Source organism: Tiliqua scincoides, chromosome 1 (assembly GCF_035046505.1).
Source record: "Tiliqua scincoides isolate rTilSci1 chromosome 1, rTilSci1.hap2, whole genome shotgun sequence".
Lineage (NCBI taxonomy): Eukaryota > Metazoa > Chordata > Lepidosauria > Squamata > Scincidae > Tiliqua > Tiliqua scincoides.
Genome location: NC_089821.1, coordinates 55,736,649 through 55,744,846, shown reverse-complemented (window position 1 = coordinate 55,744,846; position 8,198 = coordinate 55,736,649). Strand labels below are relative to the sequence as shown.

General features: G+C 44.8%; 2 pseudogenes; both read right to left on the bottom strand.

Moving 5' to 3' along the window:
* Positions 1-927: 927 nt before the first annotated feature.
* Positions 928-1,047, bottom strand: LOC136637599 (5S ribosomal RNA; annotated as a pseudogene).
* A 2,861-nt stretch (positions 1,048-3,908) lies between these two features.
* Positions 3,909-4,031, bottom strand: LOC136637250 (5S ribosomal RNA; annotated as a pseudogene).
* Between the last annotated feature and the right edge of the window lie 4,167 nt (positions 4,032-8,198).

Below are 8,198 nucleotides of genomic sequence, written 5' to 3'. Positions count from 1 at the left end.
GCTTTAAAAAAGTTATGCGCTTCCACATTTGAAGAAACTGTGCCGTGATCAAGGTAGCGGATTTAATTTTTGTGGAGAGTTCCTAGCAGTGGACTTGGGGTGGCACTGGGTAGTGTTCTGGGCTGTGCCACCCCTGTGGACCCAGAGAAGTAAACCATAAAAACTGTAACTTGACTTGCCTTGATACACAAGAGTGAGATCATCCTTGGCCATATGCCACAATAGTAATGCACTGATTGTGGACCCTCACACTTAACAAGGGTTTTAATATCACAGCGATAAAACTACTGCAGCAAATGGTTAGGCTGGCATGACAAGCTGTACTCTTTACCCCTCTCTTTTATGTTGTTTTGTTGTTTCTGTTTTAATAATTGTTGCATTTTGTCCATCCACTAGCCTCCATGGACAGGTGGGGAGGAGCCACTGTGGTGGGTCATCTGCAGCCCACATCTCATGCTGCTAGGGAGCTGGCTGGGCGGAAGGAGCCAAGGGAGCCAGTGAGCGTGCCCAAACATTCGGCAGAGTGGCCTGCGCCTTGGCATTGGCTGCAGTCCAGGCGCAGCTGCAATCCCTTGCATAGGAGAGCTTCCCAACTTACTGGCTGGGTGCTGCCTCAACTGTAATGCCAGAGCGTTGGTGCTGGTCAGTGGGTCAGCCCCATATGCCCCTCTTAAGGAAGTGAGAAAGTTCCAAGAGGGTGGCGGAGAACAAAGGGTGGTGCAACTGCCTCCTTGCCATAGAGCTCTGAGGTCCAGGATGACCACCTGAACCCTGGCAGATCACAGCCTCTGCCTGCCACCTTGGCCAGGAGACCCCTCCACAGCAGTACATCCCTCCTATGGAAGGGTGCCAGTCTTCCCATGGCAGATATACAGTTTTTATTCAGGTATTGGTTGGCAACCTTCAGTCTCGAGAGACTATGGTATAAGCCTACAGCACCCAGTATTCCCAGGCGGTCTCCCATCCAAGTACTAACCAGGCCTGACCCTGCTTAGCTTCCAAGATCAGACGAGATTGGGTATGTGCAGGGTAACAGTTGCTGCATGATTGCGTTATATAAAGATTGTTGTTGTCCGCCTTTATTTCTTTTCGAAAAGTGGAATATAAACTTAAAAATAAAGAAATAAAATTAAATAAAATAAACTCTTTCAAGTAGGTTAGCTACTTGATGAACAGCCTGTGAAGTTCCTGGATATAATTATACATGACAATTCTGATACTGAAAAGTTAAAAAGGGCAAGTCATTCAAACTCTCTGCTGGTTTTACCTGGTCAACTCATTAGGTAGTTTATCACATGGCTCAAGTTACTGGCAACTTCTTCTGCTCATTTCCACCTCTTATATTTAGATAACTCTTCTTACCTTTTAAGCCTTGTGTGAAAAAGGATGATAGTATATTGTGCCAAGGAAATATTAATGAAATAGTCCCAAGTTTTTTTTTATTAGAAAGCTGTTTCGTTAACATATCTTCTCTCACTCTCTCTTTCCTGCATTTTTCCTTTTATTTGTTTAATTTTCCCAATTTCCTTTAGCTCGCTCTGCCCCAGACCCTACTTAACTTCTCTCCCTCCTACGCTCATCCATCCTCTATCTCCCCCAACAAAGAATAGCAAAGGCATTTTGAATGTTTTTTTTCCATTGCTAATCAATCTCTTGGCTCATTTCCTGTAAATGATTAGGTATCATATAGCAAAATGTTAACATAACGTGCTAATCTCTTAGCATTTTCTCAGTGACTTATCAATATAAGTGTTTGGTTTTTTAAACCAGGAAACTTTAAATCTTTAAGTGTTTCCTTCCTGACAGTTTGTGTGCAATAAATCTATTATAAATGATGCCAAAAGAATTCACGTATTTGAAAGTAGTTACATATGTTAGTATGTAATCTGCAGCCCAGTACAAAGTTTGTACCACTCACCTGAAATAGGAAGTTGCTGGGCAGCCCAATCCAACACAAATTCTCCCACGCTGATCCGGCAGGGTCGGCACAGACTGCACTGCATTCCATGGGAGGTATTTAGCAGGTGGGAGGTCTCCTTGGGGTCAGCGGAATAAGCTTCCAACATTAGCCAGTGCCACCGATCACACCCCCTCCTCTGCCCAGTCTGCTCACACTCCTGCCCCCGTCAGTGCCCTGCTATAACATAGTGGGGGATAGGACTGGGCAGTTAAGCATTTTGACTCAGAAAAAAGTCAGCAGTGTGACTCTAGAGCAGGTACTATTGGTGAGAGTAAACTTTGTGAATCAGAACATATCATGCCCCTGTAACAATAGTGTTTATACCTGCTTTCATGTGTCCCTTTGTGTGTATGTTAGATAAAGAGAAAGAGAGGGGAAGATGGATTGTTAGGATCACACTGTGTGTGTTTGTTTTTATCATTTTCAGACACGGAAGAAGGAAAACCCTGGTTGCTTAGAATTTTCTTCTGTCCATTTCCAAATGGTGCGTTTGATTTTAGGTGAGTAATCAATGCACAATGATATGCAGGATTGGCTGGATGTTGGCAGCTTTAACTGAGAAGTTTATTTTTGTTTCCATCTATGCTATAAATATTTGGCAGTGTGCACTTTGTCATTCTTATTGACTCTCTTTAGAGGAATTCAACCTGATTTTCCAGGAAACTCATTGGAAGAAGCTCCTACCCTCCTTACACACAGGACACTGACTCATCAGATTCAGGATACAGACCAAAGAAATAAATGACTTCCTTTATACTAGATATCAGAACCGTGTCATGACTGTTCCATTGAAGTTTATTTTATCTTATACAGTAATTCACACAGAGAAACAAGCTTGACCAAGCCATGCCTGGCTGCCATACAGGAGACCTAAGGTTCATATTTACCCCCATAGAAGGCAATAATAAATCATCTTGTAATGTGCCACTAAAATTACTTATCACTGCTCAAAAGTATTGTTCTTCTGGCTTTAGAATCAAGTGGTCATATAGTGCCAGGTGCTTTTTTTTTATTTAGTTTGCTTTGAGCAAATTAAATGCTAAGTAGGATGTGCTATAAAGGTACGGTAAAGAGAAACAGATATCAGTGGTAACTCCACATGAGGAAAAGAGGTTGTAAAGTGCGCATACATTGTCTGGGTTGCTTTCCATGAGACACGTCCATAGCAGAGAGTGGATGCCAAGTTTGTTTCACAAAGAATGCTACCAGGAAAAGGAGACCCTGGAGAGAACTTGAATTTGGATTATCCTTTCTCTTCATTAGGAGCCAGTTTGTATGATTGTTTTTGAGGAAGAAAAATTACCAGGAGAGAGCTTTGCCCTTTCTGCTCAAGATTAATGTGAGAATGGGAAAAATACAACAAGATAAATAGGAGGGTTTGCTGCTGTCAAAGCAGCCAAGATGTAAAGTGGAAAAAAAGGGCCCCTTTGTTGCAGGATAGTTAGACGCAAGCGGGGTTGGACTGTGGTTGAATTTGTGTTGCTAGTCAGTAGATTTGGGAGAAAGTAGATATTGGAAGAAAACGGAAAAGATGGGAAAAGGGAATGTATGGCTTTAGACCAGTGGTGGGCAAACCCCGCCCAGGGGCCACTTGCAAACCTCAGGGACCTCCAATTTAGCCCGCAGGGAGCCCCCAGTCTCCAATGAGGCTTTTTTCCCCTCATTTTTCAGCTTTTTTTCTCAGCCCCCGACACAGTGTCAGAGCGATGATGTGGCCCTCCTGCCAAAACGTTTGCCCACTCTTGATTTAGGCAGAATATTATTTATTTATTTATTTATTTATTTATTTATTTATGTGACCACTTTGTGAACTAGAAAAGCAATAGATAAATATTCAAACGAGAACAACAACAAGCAGGGGAAGATGTGGAGGGACTTTAAAATTCAAACAGATAAGATGTTAGAACATAATGGTTGGCAACCTTCAGTCTCGAAAGACTATGGTATAAGCCTACAGCACCCGGTATTCCCAAGCGGTCTCCCATCCAAGTACTAACCAGGCCTGACCCTGCTTAGCTTCCAAGATCAGATGAGATTGGGCATGTGCAGGGTGCCAGACCTAACTGAAGTTGAAAACAAAAAGTGACATTTATTGATGTGGCAGTCCCTGGAGATAGCAGAATTGAAGAGAAAGAGCTGGAGAAGATGATAAAATGCAGTGATGAGCAGGCCAATCCTATTTCAAGTGCTTAGCAGAACACACATTCCACCAGCAGAAGCATCAGAGGGGATCCAAGAGGAAGTGCCATGGGTCCTAGTACATGTTAGGAGACATCGTCAAGCTTGCCAATGTCACTGGTGAGCACAAGGACACCAGCACAGTTGCTGGTGGCCATGCATGCTCACAGGTGGCGATGACACCGTATGCCAGTGTCAGATAAGGCAGCAGTGGGAGCAGTTGATGGGTGGGACGGGGAGGGAGGGGGGAGGAGTGAGGGAGATTCTGGATGGGGAGGGAAGCATAAAGGCAGAGGGAGGGCTGGAATGGTGGCACCCACTTACGGCTGAATCTCATCCCTCTTCCTTTCTGCAGCAGTTATAGTCCTTGGTTCTGCACCAGCAACATAGCTGATGCAAAACCGAGGAAACCCATTGGGAAAGTGTAGGCTTTCCCTGGGGTAAGGGAACAACCTGAGAACTCTGCTACTGCCTCCCCCACCCTAGGATGCAACACATGTCTTCTTGTTCAGGGGAGATTGAGGGTCCAATCCTATCCAACTTTCCAGCACTGGTCCTGGAAAGTTGGATAGGATTGGGCCCTTAGTTAGGATTCCGGTCTTAGAAATTGAGAGTCTTTGGGGAAAGAGAGTAACAATGTTGTGATTGGAGCACCAGGTGCAATTCCAAATGTCTTGAGGAAACATCCAGGCAATGCTGGCTCCGACAGGATAACAACCAGACAACTGCAAAAAGTCTTGCCACATAGTGTGATGATACCTCACAAGCTCATGAATTCAGGGCTAAGAACATAAGAACATAAGAAGAGCCCTGCTGGATCAGGCCAAAGGCCCATCTAGTCCAGCTTCCTGTATCTCACAGCGGCCCATCAAATGCCCCAGGGAGCACACAGGACAACAGACACAACCTGCATTCCAGTGCCATCCCCTACATCTGGCAATCAGAGGCAGCCTGCCTCTAAAACCAAGAGCTTGCACATACCTACTATGACTTGTAACCTGTAATTAACTTTTCCTCCAGAAATTTGTCCAATTTGCCTCTTAAAGGCATCCAGGCAAGATGCCATCACTACTTCCTGTGGCAAAGAGTTCCACAGACTAATCACACGCTGGGTAAAGAAATATTTTCTTCTGCCTGTTCTACTTCTCCCAACACTCAACTTTCGTGGATATCCCCTGGTTCTGGTGTTATGTGAGAGGGAAAAGAACATAAGAACAGCCCCACTGGATCAGGCCATAGGTCCATCTAGTCCAGCTTTCTGTATCTCACAGCCCACCAAATGCCCCAGGGAGCACACCAGATAACAAGAGACCTGCATCCTGGTGCCCTCCCTTGCATCTGGCATTCTGACATAGCCCATTTCTAAAATCAGGAGGTTGCACATACACATCATGGCTTGTGACCCGTAATGGATTTTTCCTCCAGAATCTTGTCAAAGGCATCCAGGCCAGATGCTGTCACCACATCCTGTGGCAAGGAGTTCCACAGACTAGCCACACGCTGAGTAAATAAATATTTTCTTTTGTCTGTCCTAACTCTCCCAACACTCAATTTCAGTGGATGTCCCCTAGTTCTGGTGTTATGTGAGAGTGTAAAGAGCATCTCTCTATCCACTTTATCCTTCCCATGCATAATTTTGTATGTCTCAATCATGTCCCCCCTCAGGCATCTCTTTTCTAGTCTGAAGAGGCCCAAACACCGTAGCCTTTCCTCATAAGGTAGGTGCCCCAGCCCCGTAATCATCTTAGTCGCTCTCTTTTGCACCTTTTCTATTTCCACTATGTTCTTTTTGAGATGTGGTGACCAGAACTGTACACAATACTCCAGGTGTGGCCTTACCATCGATTTGTACAATGGCATTATAATATTAGCCATTTTGTTCTCAATACCTTTTCTAATGATCCCAAGCATAGAATTGGCCTTCTTCACTGCTGCTGCACATTGAGTCGACACTTTCATTGACCTGTCCATCACCACCCCAAGATCTCTCTCCTGATCTGTCACAGACAGCTCAGAACCCATCAGCCTATATGTGAAGTTTTGATTTTTGCCCCAATGTGCATGACTTTACACTTACTTACATTGAAACGCATCTGCCATTTTGCTGCCCAGTCTCCCAGTTTGGAGAGATCCTTCTGGAGCTCTTCACAATCTCTTCTGGTCTTCACCACTTGGAAAAATTTGGTGTCATCTGCAAACTTGGCCACCTCGCTGCCTAGCCCTGCCTCCAGGTCATTTATGAAGATGTTGAAAAGTACAGGTCCCAGGACAGATCCTTGAGGCACTCCACTCTCCACCTCTCTCCACTGTGAAAATTGCCCATTGACACCCACTCTCTGCTTCCTGAACCTCAACCAGTTCCTAATCCATCTCAGGAGAGGACCTGCCCTCTAATTCCCTGACTGTGGAGTTTTCTGAGCAGCCTTTGGTGAGGGACCCTGTCGAACACTTTCTGAAAGTCCAGATATACGAGTATATCCTATAAGGTCCATGGGTATAATGTCATATAATGTCATATAATGTCCATGGGTTCTCCTGCATCCACATGCCTGTTGACCTTTTCATAGAATTCTAAAAGGTTCGGGAGGCAAGACTTACCCTTACAGAAGCCATGCTGATTCTCCCTCAGCAAGGCTTGTTCGTCTATGTGTTTTAAGCTTTTATCTTTGATGAGGCATTCCATCATCTTACCTGGAACAGACGTTAGGCTGACTGGCCTATAATTACCCGCTTCCCTTCTCCTTCCCTTTTTAATGATCGGTGTGACATTTGCTATCCTCCAATCTTCTGGCACCGTGGCCGTTTTGAGGGACAAGTTGCATACCTTAGTCAAGAGATCTGCAACTTCACTCTTCAATTCCTTAATAACTCTTGGGTGGATGGCATCAGGGCCCGGTGACTTATTGATCTTTAAATTGTCAATGAGGTCTGAAACTTCTTCTCTTTTAACCTCTATCCAATTTAATTCCTCAGTCAGGGGGGGCCGTTCAGGCAGCGTTATCTGCCCAAGGTCTTCTGTCGTGAAGACAGATGCAAAGAACTCATTTAATTTCTCTAGAATGAGAACTTCAGCCTGACAGCCTTCTATTATATTTGATGCAGCAAATGCCCCGGGCATGAGCCTTTAGGACTCCACGGCAGCTTCTCAGAGGCTCCCAATGGGTTCAGAAACTGGGCTTCTGGAAAAGCAGAAGCACAGTTTAAAGCACAGGAAGCTTCCCCAAGGTAGCCTGTGCTACCTGTGCGAGGCTTCACAGTCTGAAGGGGGGCTATTGCAAACCTTTGCCCCAGGGTGTGGGGCTGGTGCTGGCAGCCTCCACTGACTATGGGCTTTGCTGTCAATATTGCTTGCAGTATATATGTATGTGCAGCCCTTGGTCCTCTGGATTTTTGGTGCGCTTGGACATGAAGAGAGGCACTGTGGTTTTAAAGTGTGCTTTCTTTGAATCCATCTCCTAGGGTCCGTGAGGGAGTCTGCCCCATGACAGCTTTAAAGACCAAAGTGGGGACAGAATTGTGTTTGGCTAAGTAAGTGCAGGGGAGTCTTGGTCACACAGCATCTATGTCCAGCGCTATCAGGGAGGATTTCCCTATATACCAGAAGCATGCACAAGCCTCCTCCTGACCTCTTGTTCTCTTGCCCAGTGCACTTACAGGCACCAGCAGGGGGGGTGTGAGCAACACCAACTTTGATAACAGGGAAAGTGATCAATTATATTTTAGAAGTAACATTTTTCCAGGCCAACTTATCTGAAAAGACTTCTAGACTGCAGAGCCCCACAGCGCAGTGTAATTAACTTTCATGACTAATTTTTCAAGTTTCTGGAGTGCTTCTGCTCAGTGTTGTTGTTCTTTAAATTATTTGAGATATTTTAAAGGAACTCTGCCATAAAGGAATTGGCATCTTTCAGACCCATAATTTTTGGAGGCAGTTCTTTGTTCCAATGTTGAGAAACCGGGTTCCAGATGTGAACCACACTATCCTTTCCTTGTGGCTGGGAGGAGCAGAATAAAATTAAAGTGATGAGTGAATGAATGAAAATAATTGAAATAATAATGG